We start from the raw sequence: 10,359 nt of genomic DNA, 5'->3' as shown, positions 1-10,359 counted from the left end.
TTAAAAACGGTTATTAGTTTTCGGATACATTCAGAAATATACCATTTATTTAAAACACATTATTCTGTTATATTACACTATTATTGGGTAACGTTTGCATTCTGGTGGGATACAGTACGCTCCCCGTAAACCGCCCCTAGATTATTGCACAGTTACTATTATCCGCTGTTATTTTTACTAGTTGAAAGCACAAAATCAAGAGTTATAACTCGCTAGTATTTGTTTGTCAAATTCAGTAGACTGCCGCATGCGTTTTTTGTTTGAATAAGTTTACAAAATGGAGTCTTCTAGCAAGTGTAAACATGACACTTTAACTTTAAACAAAAAAATGGAAATTTTTATGAAATGTTATTTTTAATCATATTTGTTTGATTTTACGAAACACCTGTTTTAATTTCTTGTATGAACGCACTATAATCTGCCGCTTAATTGGCCAGTTTTTTAGTGGTTATTTGTTTTTATTAGTGGTTACCACAGACATATGAATATATAGACTAGAAATTAAAGATGAGGGGTAAAATCAACTGTTGAAGAACGAAGGGGGTAAAGCTGACTGTGATTCGTCAATAAATCAATCTGACAGTAAATAGGCATCTCGCATTATAATATCACCATTTAGTTCTTAAAAGTAAAATCTTCTTTTGAATGAATAGACATTTTTACATGGGAGCGCAAATTACTCGCCACGTTATGAACAAATTTGCGAAGTCCAAATTCGGCAAAATAAATTTCTTCTATTTTCATAGTCGAAAATGTTCATAATTTACTTCCCAGCAACCAACCAGCTTTGTGTTTCGCGTCCAGACGTATCTCGATGTGATAGTATATGTTTCTACAACTGATCCATATTATACGATGTGAATATGCTTAAAATAAAGTAAAATAATGCTTATATATGGAATGTAATACGTCAATTGGGTTTATTCTCTTTTTCACATCTATTTTTACAAGTTTTCATATCACAAGCCACCATTTTGCCGTGTTATTTCGTAAAATGAACCGATGATGCCTCGACCATAGTTCGCACAAGAATGATGACGTCACATTCTCAAGATTCACGGGAAGCCATACGCGAGCCCAGCCGGCTCCAATGGAACCGGTATGGGGAGTGGGGAATAATACGCTTTTAATCACTTAGGGCAGGTCTACTAATATTCATATGTCTATGGTGGTTACAGTTTATTAGTGGTTAATTTTTTGGTGGTGAATTAGTGACATTGTGTTCCCATTACGCTTTGCTGATTGAATTATTTCAAAATCATTATTAAAAACAGAATAATTGACTGTTTGCACATACTTCTATTTTGCTGTCTTATTCTTTTCTTAGTGAAACTCCATTTTGTATTTTTTTAATGGGGAATAGTAGGCGGACCTTTGGAAGCTGGAGCTATAGTCAGCAATCAGCAGTAATCCTATATAGAAACTACTTCTTAATCTTTACTTTTCCAAAAAAGACCCCCCACACAGCATCCCCAAAGATGACTCCTCTATGGAGCTAATGTAAAAAAAAAGCTGCCAGTATGAATGAGATTGTTAAATTTTTTATACCTTTTTCTACAAATATAATTATTTTTAAATTAGACTGTATTATTGAATAACCATTTTGAAAGTCATCGTTATGTTAATTTACGCCAAACAGAGCTACTTAATAATTTTATGACTTTTGTTAAATTGTAGTATAATAACACAAAATGTCTTCCATACAAATTTGAATGGAAACAAATGTTCAATTTAGCCCGATAGCCTAGCGCTCTGTCTCACTGACACTCGCCTGACATCATAGATATCCATGCCATTCGAATTTCGTAAAAAACTGTTTTGTATTGCAAATTTAAGCCTCAATTAGGCAAATATTTGGATCACGAAACACACCCACGAGGCAGTTATTGGGTTATTTTATGGTAAAGCAAGACATTATGCTAAATTAATATTTTTGTACTTTTATAAACTCCATTAACCGCTTCTGTGCCAAGAGCGAGTTAACTCGCATTCTTGGCCTGCTGTGCACAGCTACACTTCTACCTACTGGCATTTAAAAGGTTAAAGAACTGAGATACATTTAAATAAATACATATTTTTTTTACCAAATGTGTTAATAATTATTTATTTTCTTCAACCTAATTTTTTGTCTGGAAATTTTATAACAGAAAGAAATCCTATTGATATACAGGGTGTCTTGGGGTAAAGTGCACAAACTATCGGAGGTGATTCTATATGATGGTGGAAGTAAAAAAATAAATAAGTTATTTTGAAAAAAATTTTTTGAAATTATTTTGAAAAAAAATGCAGTGAATTGAAATTTTGGAATTATGGTCTGAAGAAGAATCAATGACAAAATCTGCATAAAGTTTGTTGTAAAATCATCTTTCTGTTATGATGTAGAATTATAATTCATAACATGCTAATTCGCGACTCCGTTGTTGTTAAAGTTAGAACTATTGTTAGTCTATGTTCCTATTGTCTATGGCAACGGTGGCAGAAAGGCGGAGAGCGGAAACGTGTCACTCTTGCGATTTAACCCAAACGGTTTGGGCACCTGCTCGACAGGATCGCGATGATCATTGTGTTTCCTGTTTGATTTTAAGGAGTCATAAATGCAAGGCTTGGCTTTCAAAGTTCGAACCCAAGTCTTGCATTTATGCCGGTAAGAATGATTGTTGTTCGACAAAAACTTCTTTTTGCAGATTTTGTCAGTGATTCTGCTTCAGACCATAATTCTTAGTTGGATTCCAAAATTTCAGAAGCATACTCGGCTGGTTGAGCAATACTCCCGCCAGCCCAGCCTGTGTTGTTTTAGTGATTATTTAACTAGTGCCAGTTAAAGGAACTTTGAAAGCCAAGCCTTGCATTTATGCCTCCTTAAAATCAATAATACCGCTACAGGAATCTTCCTGAAAGATCCTCTACATAATAATACATAGTACTTCTTAAAAAGATCCAAAGCAGCGCGCAGTACATATCGTATCTAAAAGAATTATAACAAAGCCGTCGGCCTAGGTTCTAGATTTTACCAGGAGTCAGTCAGTCCCTTACAAGCGTCCAGCTGCAACTTAGACGGGCGGACCCCCCGCCCGCGCACCGAGCACGCACACCCCGCACCGGGCCTGGTACCCATCGTCACCTGTGAGCCCACCACTCGCATCATCTGCGACCATGTTCACAGCACGTTTGGCTTTCTTCACACTGGAGCACCTGGAAGACCTATGGTCTTCACCACCAGTGATGAACCCACAAGTCCGGTCTCCACTTAAGGCGTCGAGCTACTGGCTTCATCGCCACGACCACTCCACCACTGTCTATCTCCGCTTCTATGGTGTTGACCAACGTAGTGTCGATCTTCAGCCTGGGGAATTCGCCACCTGTCAAGTCCAATTTTCAGAAAATATGTTTGTTTCAGATGACACACATACACTTCACTTTGACTTTGGTTCAAGATTTTGTTTATGATAGCCTGCGATAAGCGAGCCCTATAGGTCTGAGACAGAGGTATGAAATCGTCGGATCACGACAATAAAAAAAATTGTAATTTTTTGTTGGATTTTATTTAGATCTGACGGCCGGCATAGTCCAGTGGTAACGCATTGGACTGCCATTCCGAAGGTCGCGGGTTAGAACCCGGCGTGCGCAAATAAATTTTATTTGATTAATTTGTGTTATTTCACAATTAATTAATTAAAATAATATATAGTATATTTGCGGCACGTTCCAGAGTGGAAGATACTACCAGTATCGCCCTGGTGTAAGACCACCATTCAGAATTGAAACGTTGCTCCAAATGGCTTTAGCCGTGTTTAGTGACTAGATCTGAATAGCCAGGTACTTCCCCACCTTCCTCTTTCCCTTCCCCACTTACCTTCAGCCTCACAACATCCCCCAATTGGGGATGCCATAGTCTCACTGGCTCCAGACGGGAGCAGTTGGGACTCTTGTGAGGTATTCACTATAAAAAAAAAAAAAAAAAGATATTAGAGCCAGGAAAGAGTCAAAAAGGGTCAAGAAGATGCACTAAGTGGCATGAATAGCTAAGAAGTGACTAGAAAAGACTAAAATAGACTAAGGACGGGTTGTTTCGGAGAATTTGAACAATTCATCAAATTTCAACGTTCATTTTCGGGTTCTGTGAAAGTCCTATTCAAGTTCTGTTACTATAAATTTACTATTTATTGTTACTATTTCTGTTACTATTACTACAATGATATATCATTGTAGGCTAGTTGCTTGACAAAACTGAAATAAAAACAGAACTTGGAAAAATCTTTCACAGAGCTTGAAAATGAACGTTGAAATTTGATGAATTATTCAAATTCTCCGAAACAACCCGTCCTAAGAGAGATGAGGTGATTGAGCGGCGCTGTATAAATCGTCCAAATATTATTATTGATAGAGACTATGATGGACTCGTCGAACGTTACAGCGGTGCTGCCAAGGTCTGTTATCTATGTGAGGATATTGTGTCAGCGTTCTTTATTAGCAGCAGACACATACCTTAACGGATGACGAACCTCGTGTTGACACTGTTGGTGGACTTTCTCGCTGCAGCAGCTGGTCCAGTTTCTTCACCACCTAGGATTCTTGCTGCAGAGTCTCCATCTTCTATCTTCATGTCACCTGTTACTGTTCTTCATTTTAATTTACTTTACTTCACTTTATTTTGGTAATATTTATATTTTTTTAATACCTGCAACAACTGTAAAGCGCCCCTGAGGTGATAACTCACAAAAGCAGCGCTATAAAAATTGTCCAATATTTATTTATTATTTAAAAATAAAAATTTCCCAATATGCATAATTTCTAAACTATCAACACATGTTTTTGTAAAATCCCAACCCATTTTCTTACAAAATTTTTTCTGATTTTTTCCAATTTTCCCGGATGAATTTATTTCAGAAAAATTCCCAACATTTTAGAAAATTTGAAACAGAAAAAGGTACAGTTGCATCTAGGACTTGAACCAAGGACCCTCACCTTGCCGGTGCACTGCTCTACCAACTGAGCTAATGGGACCCTATTTCCTTCTGTCATATTTAACTACCAACATTATCTTTATTTTCTCACTGCACATTTTTGCTGCTAGTTTTATGAATGTTTGCAAGATTCATCTCGAACTAAATGGAATCTAGATAGTGTCTTGGATAAACATATCCTATTTTAATTATGTGCGACATTTATTGACTTTTCTGCAAGTCTAAAACTTTTGTAAAATTATAGCTCAATAACATAATAAAGAATAACACTAGAAGTGCCATCCAAACAAATTTGAATGGAAACAATTGCTCCATTTAGCCCAACAGCCCAACGCTCTATCTCACTTACACTCGCTTGACATCATAGGTCTCCACCCAATTTGAATTTCGTAAAAACAGTTTTGTATTGAAAATTTAAGCTCGATTAGGCAAACGTTTTGTCACGAAACAAGCCCACAAGGCACTTTTTTTTGTTTAAAAAACTGACCTAAATATAAATAAATACATATTTTTTTACCAAATGCGTTAATAATTTTATGTTTAAAAGATTTCAGAGAAAAAAAAATAGTTGACTCCTTGGCAGAATGCTCTTTTCTTGGATTCCTCGCACCTTATTCAAAACAGCAGGAGATACTCTCATTATCGCCCCTGTAAAAGACCACCATTTTGTTGTTTAGTGACCACAGCTGAAAAAAACCAGGCATCTATTTCCCCACCTACCTCTTTCTTTTCATCTTTCCTTCCCAACGCCCTTCAGTCAGGCAACACTCTTCAAATTAGGATGCCATAGTTCCAATGGTTCCAAGCTGTTGGAACTCAAGTCTATTTCTGCTGTCAGTGCCTTTTTAGCAAACTTTAGTTTAGATTTTTACCAACATTCACAGTCTACAACTAAGAATATTGATAGAATCTCTTCAGTCTATTTAGTTATGTTTTTAGTCAGTTTTGTTAATCTCTCTAATATGCCTACTGTCGTAGCATTCTCAAACAATTACGGAGCATTACACCCACTGGCTCTGAACAGTCAGACTTTTAGATTTAGATATGAATTATGTAGCAATTCAAAGGCGTGCCATCCATATAGACACATAAGCAATGCCTAAAGTTTCATAATTGGATAAAATATTAATTAAATGAACTTATTTTTCAGATGAAAGTTGACAACAAACCGAAAATTCCTTTCAATTAAGGCGAAGCTTTGCTAAATCACTATTTTGATTGAACGAATTGGTGTACATTATGAATACCAAAAAATATGCTTTAGATAAATTGAAGGTTTTCCTATCGTTTCACTTGAGTAGAATACAAATAAAAAATAAATTACTCAATAAAAAATATAAATGTAAACTATTATTTTTTTTTTATTTCAATAGAAATGTATGAACGCATAAAGGAAACTACTTTTAAAAAATACAGTATTGTAGCTAAGATTATCTGTGACAGTTTCACTTGATTAACTTTTGTTTGCTTTCTTATAAAATTATTCACAAAATAAATAAAAACCAGTTTTGTGCTTGAAATCGAATGTTTCTAGACTCCGTTTTTCAAGCGATTTTAATGCATATTACCTACAATATAAGGTATACCAAGAATATACATATTTTTGGCTTGTAGCTTCCTCTTAACGGTCGTTTGACGTGACAAAGATCACCCGTCTTGAAGTTAAATATGATGCTACTCTAGAGTCACTTGATATCATAAATCGTAATGTATAATTGTTCATAATATTATTATTAAGTTCTGCAAGTGTTTTAGTTTTTTATTATTGTGACAGCTGTTTCGGCTTACAAGGCCATTTTCAAACTGTGGTTAGTCCACATTGAGACGACGTTTTTATACTATTTCAAATGTAAATTTTGAAGGTGCATACATTGATTTATTACTGGTTACACCGATGACATGATCTATTGTTGGTTAAACCAATCTATGTTTTCCCCTCAGTAAATGGTAATGGGTTCTTAATTATTTACTAGTGACTTTATTGCTATGAATTATTTGGGTGCATTATACTGCTTGGGTTTTGTGAAAATACTGAGAAGTGGTGAGTAAATTATTTTCCGTACTTTATTAATTAGTGTTAAATTTGGGTCATTCGTTCGTTTATTGATTTCTAATTGTTCAAGTAAATTTAATCTAATGCCCTTTTTTTCTATATGCAATGGTTTAGGACCCTTGTTGTTAAGTGGGGTATGATTATTCACCAAGAGATGTTCTGCGAATTTTGAGGATGTGTTTTTATTAAACCATAGATTGGTTTAACCAACAATAGATCATGTCATCGGTGTAACCAGTAATAAATCAATGTATGCACCTTCAAAATTTACATTTGAAATAGTATAAAAACGTCGTCTCAATGTGGACTAACCACAGTTTGAAAATGGCCTTGTAAGCCGAAACAGCTGTCACAATAATAAAAAACTAAAACACTTGCAGAACTTAATAATAATATTATCAAATTTAATCTAAATTAAATTTATAAAAAATTAAATGGAGTTCTACGAATTAAACACAAAAACAATAAATAAAAAAAAAAAAAATAAAAAAAAATATATAATTGTTCAGCCACAAATGAATCTAGGTGCCAGAAATAAAAGCTTACAATCTCCATTTTATTAATAACTACACAAATCTTGATTAGAATCAAAAACGTGGGCGGGAGACTGAGGCACTTGGTAATTTACCATTTCAAAAGACTTGCAATGGGAACGGTATATCGCTGAGATCGTCAAAAATTCAATTAACTCTTTGCACGCGGCCGTATCAACTGTTGTTACGGCAAAAAGTCCATACTCACACGCGGCTGTATCAACAGTTGATACGGAAACTTTGAATGCCGATATTCCAGCGGTCTTTTGACATAAATTTATTTCCCGCTCGCTTGAACATTCGTAAAACTATCACGATACTGACATCTACAAGAATTTCTCGAAAATAAAATTGTATTTCATTAAAAAACATCGATAATCAAGTGAGCCTCTTTGCACCTTCGAGTGCTATAGTTCATAAATCATGCCAGAATGCTATAATTTGACATTTAATTGCGTGCATAGGTATTTGAAAATATGTACCACGTACGGGTATAGACAAAACGGAGCAAATTAACGCGTTCAAAAGGTTAAATCTTAACCCTTAGAAGACGGCTAATATTTTGTAAATATCTCAAAGCCTAATGAATATTATATTTTAAATAATTGACAGGCTTCTACAACGTCAATATTTTATTTTCATGGACTGTATTGAAATGCGTTAAAAACTTCTAATAGAAACTCTATACACTGCATCTGAAGGTTGTCGTGATTTTACTGAACTGCTATTGTAGTTTGTCGTATCTTAGGGGTTAACCAGGAAAGCCTTTCTTGATGTAACATCGGGCGTGATGCTAAAAATATACAAAAACAAATGTGCGACCTCTCCTGTGCACATAGGTAAACCACTCATTCTGTGCACATTCGATGCAGTTCGGAATTTCAGAAGCATGGCGAGCGAGAAATACAGGGTTGCCAATGCGTATGTTCTAAAATACCCACAATAGATATTTAAAATCCCCAAATTGGTGAGAACAAAATAGCAATTACCGGCAAGTTTCTTTATAATTCTTCCTACAAAATAAAACAAAATTCTATTTAAATTAGCGTTTTTTATTGATTTATTTTTATTTGAAAACATATTATTACATACATCATAAAAATAAATAAATAGGTTACAACTCAATAACCAATGCTCACTTTACGGAAAAATAATTACTATTAATAAATACCAATTATATAAAATAAGGTAATATAATCTTACATACAGTGTGCTAGGTCTAGGTATAGGGGAAAAAAAATTACTGCAAAAGAAAAGTAATTTAAACAAAATGAAAAATGTCAAATCCAAATAGAAAATAAGATACAATATTATTTTTTGATAAAACATAATTTTAACTAATTTATTTTATTATATTTTGACAATTGATTTTGAGACCAACAAATTTTAAGCAATGAAGCTAAAAAACCTTGTCCTAAAACATTAGTTTATTATAAAATAAATAATAATAAACACTTTTGACTCGTTTTGCTTTTGAATATTGAGATGAATTATTAGTTTGCGCGCGTACATAAAATATATTAACACATTTCGGCCGGGTATTTTTAGCTCTGGTGCTATGCTGAGTCCGGGCGAAAATAAAGGTCCAGTGCGAATTTCTTTAATTTGTTTTAAAATATTTTACATAGTAACTCAGCATACCCAATCTATAAAAGTACAAAACGAAAATCGAATATTATTTGAAATGTAACTCAATTAACCTTGTAATATGTTTATTACGGTCCGCCTATCGGTATTTGGTCACACCTGCTTTCTTTAAATACGCCCGACATCTCTCGCTCGCTTGCAGATAGGAGTTGAGTGGGTGCGGAACGGAGATAGAGATTCGAACCAGGTTTCACGGTTATAACCACCCTCATTCCAGGAATTAAATTATTTCGCGAACAAATAATATACTGTCCCTTTGTTGAAATACCGATGTAAACGAAAGGCACGAAAATTAATTTAAAAAAGACTTGCATTAAGATTCGATAATTATATACATTTAGTTGGGACCTTTACAAAGAGATTGGTATATAATATTCACATGAAAACATTGAATAATTCCGTCTTTTCTGCCACTGAAATGAGGCCGGCGTAAAAGATAGAACTACCCTTCCCGGCTTTAAGCATTAATCGATCAAACGGGTAGAACTACCTTTCCCGGCCGAAGTGTGTTAATATGAAAAAAATATTTTTTCTATTGTTATGACGCCCAGGTCTTAGAGAACGGCATAAAAACACACAATTTGATCACAAAACTAACACATAAACCAATAAGCCAGGAGTACCTACCTATATTGCAGGTTGCGTGTTTCAGTTAGCAGCGTCATCAAAACCTATATAAATGGGATGAAAAATAAATACTTTAGCTAATGTAATTACTTGATTATTATAAGTGATATAACAATGAATTAGGTTTTTGCGCCAATCTCGGTTGTTTTCGAGTAGGGCACGGAAACATATTGAATGAGAATTGTCGCTTCCGCTCCACCTTAAGAATCCATAGCAGAATGGTAGGTTACTTGGATCCCTCGCACCTTATTTAAAACAGCAGATGATACTTACAGTGATTTGTTTTTGGGGTATTATGCCGTGTTATGCTACCTCATTCATTAGCCAACGTTTCCGACAGCATTGCAGTGTCCATCATCAGGATTACACATCTGCCTTGATGATAGACACTGCAATGCTATCCGAAACGTTGGCTAAAGGAGTTAGCGCAACACGGCATAATACCCCAAAAACAAATCACTATAATACTTTTGGCCGTGAAAATCTCAAATCGCCCCTGTGAAACACTGCTTAACCTTTTGAACGCGTTAATTTG

This window comes from Hesperophylax consimilis, chromosome 25 (genome assembly GCF_061612785.1).
Source record: "Hesperophylax consimilis isolate HC1 chromosome 25, BYU_Hcon_1.0, whole genome shotgun sequence".
Classification (NCBI taxonomy): domain Eukaryota; kingdom Metazoa; phylum Arthropoda; class Insecta; order Trichoptera; family Limnephilidae; genus Hesperophylax; species Hesperophylax consimilis.
Note: the sequence above shows the minus strand (reverse complement) of the source record.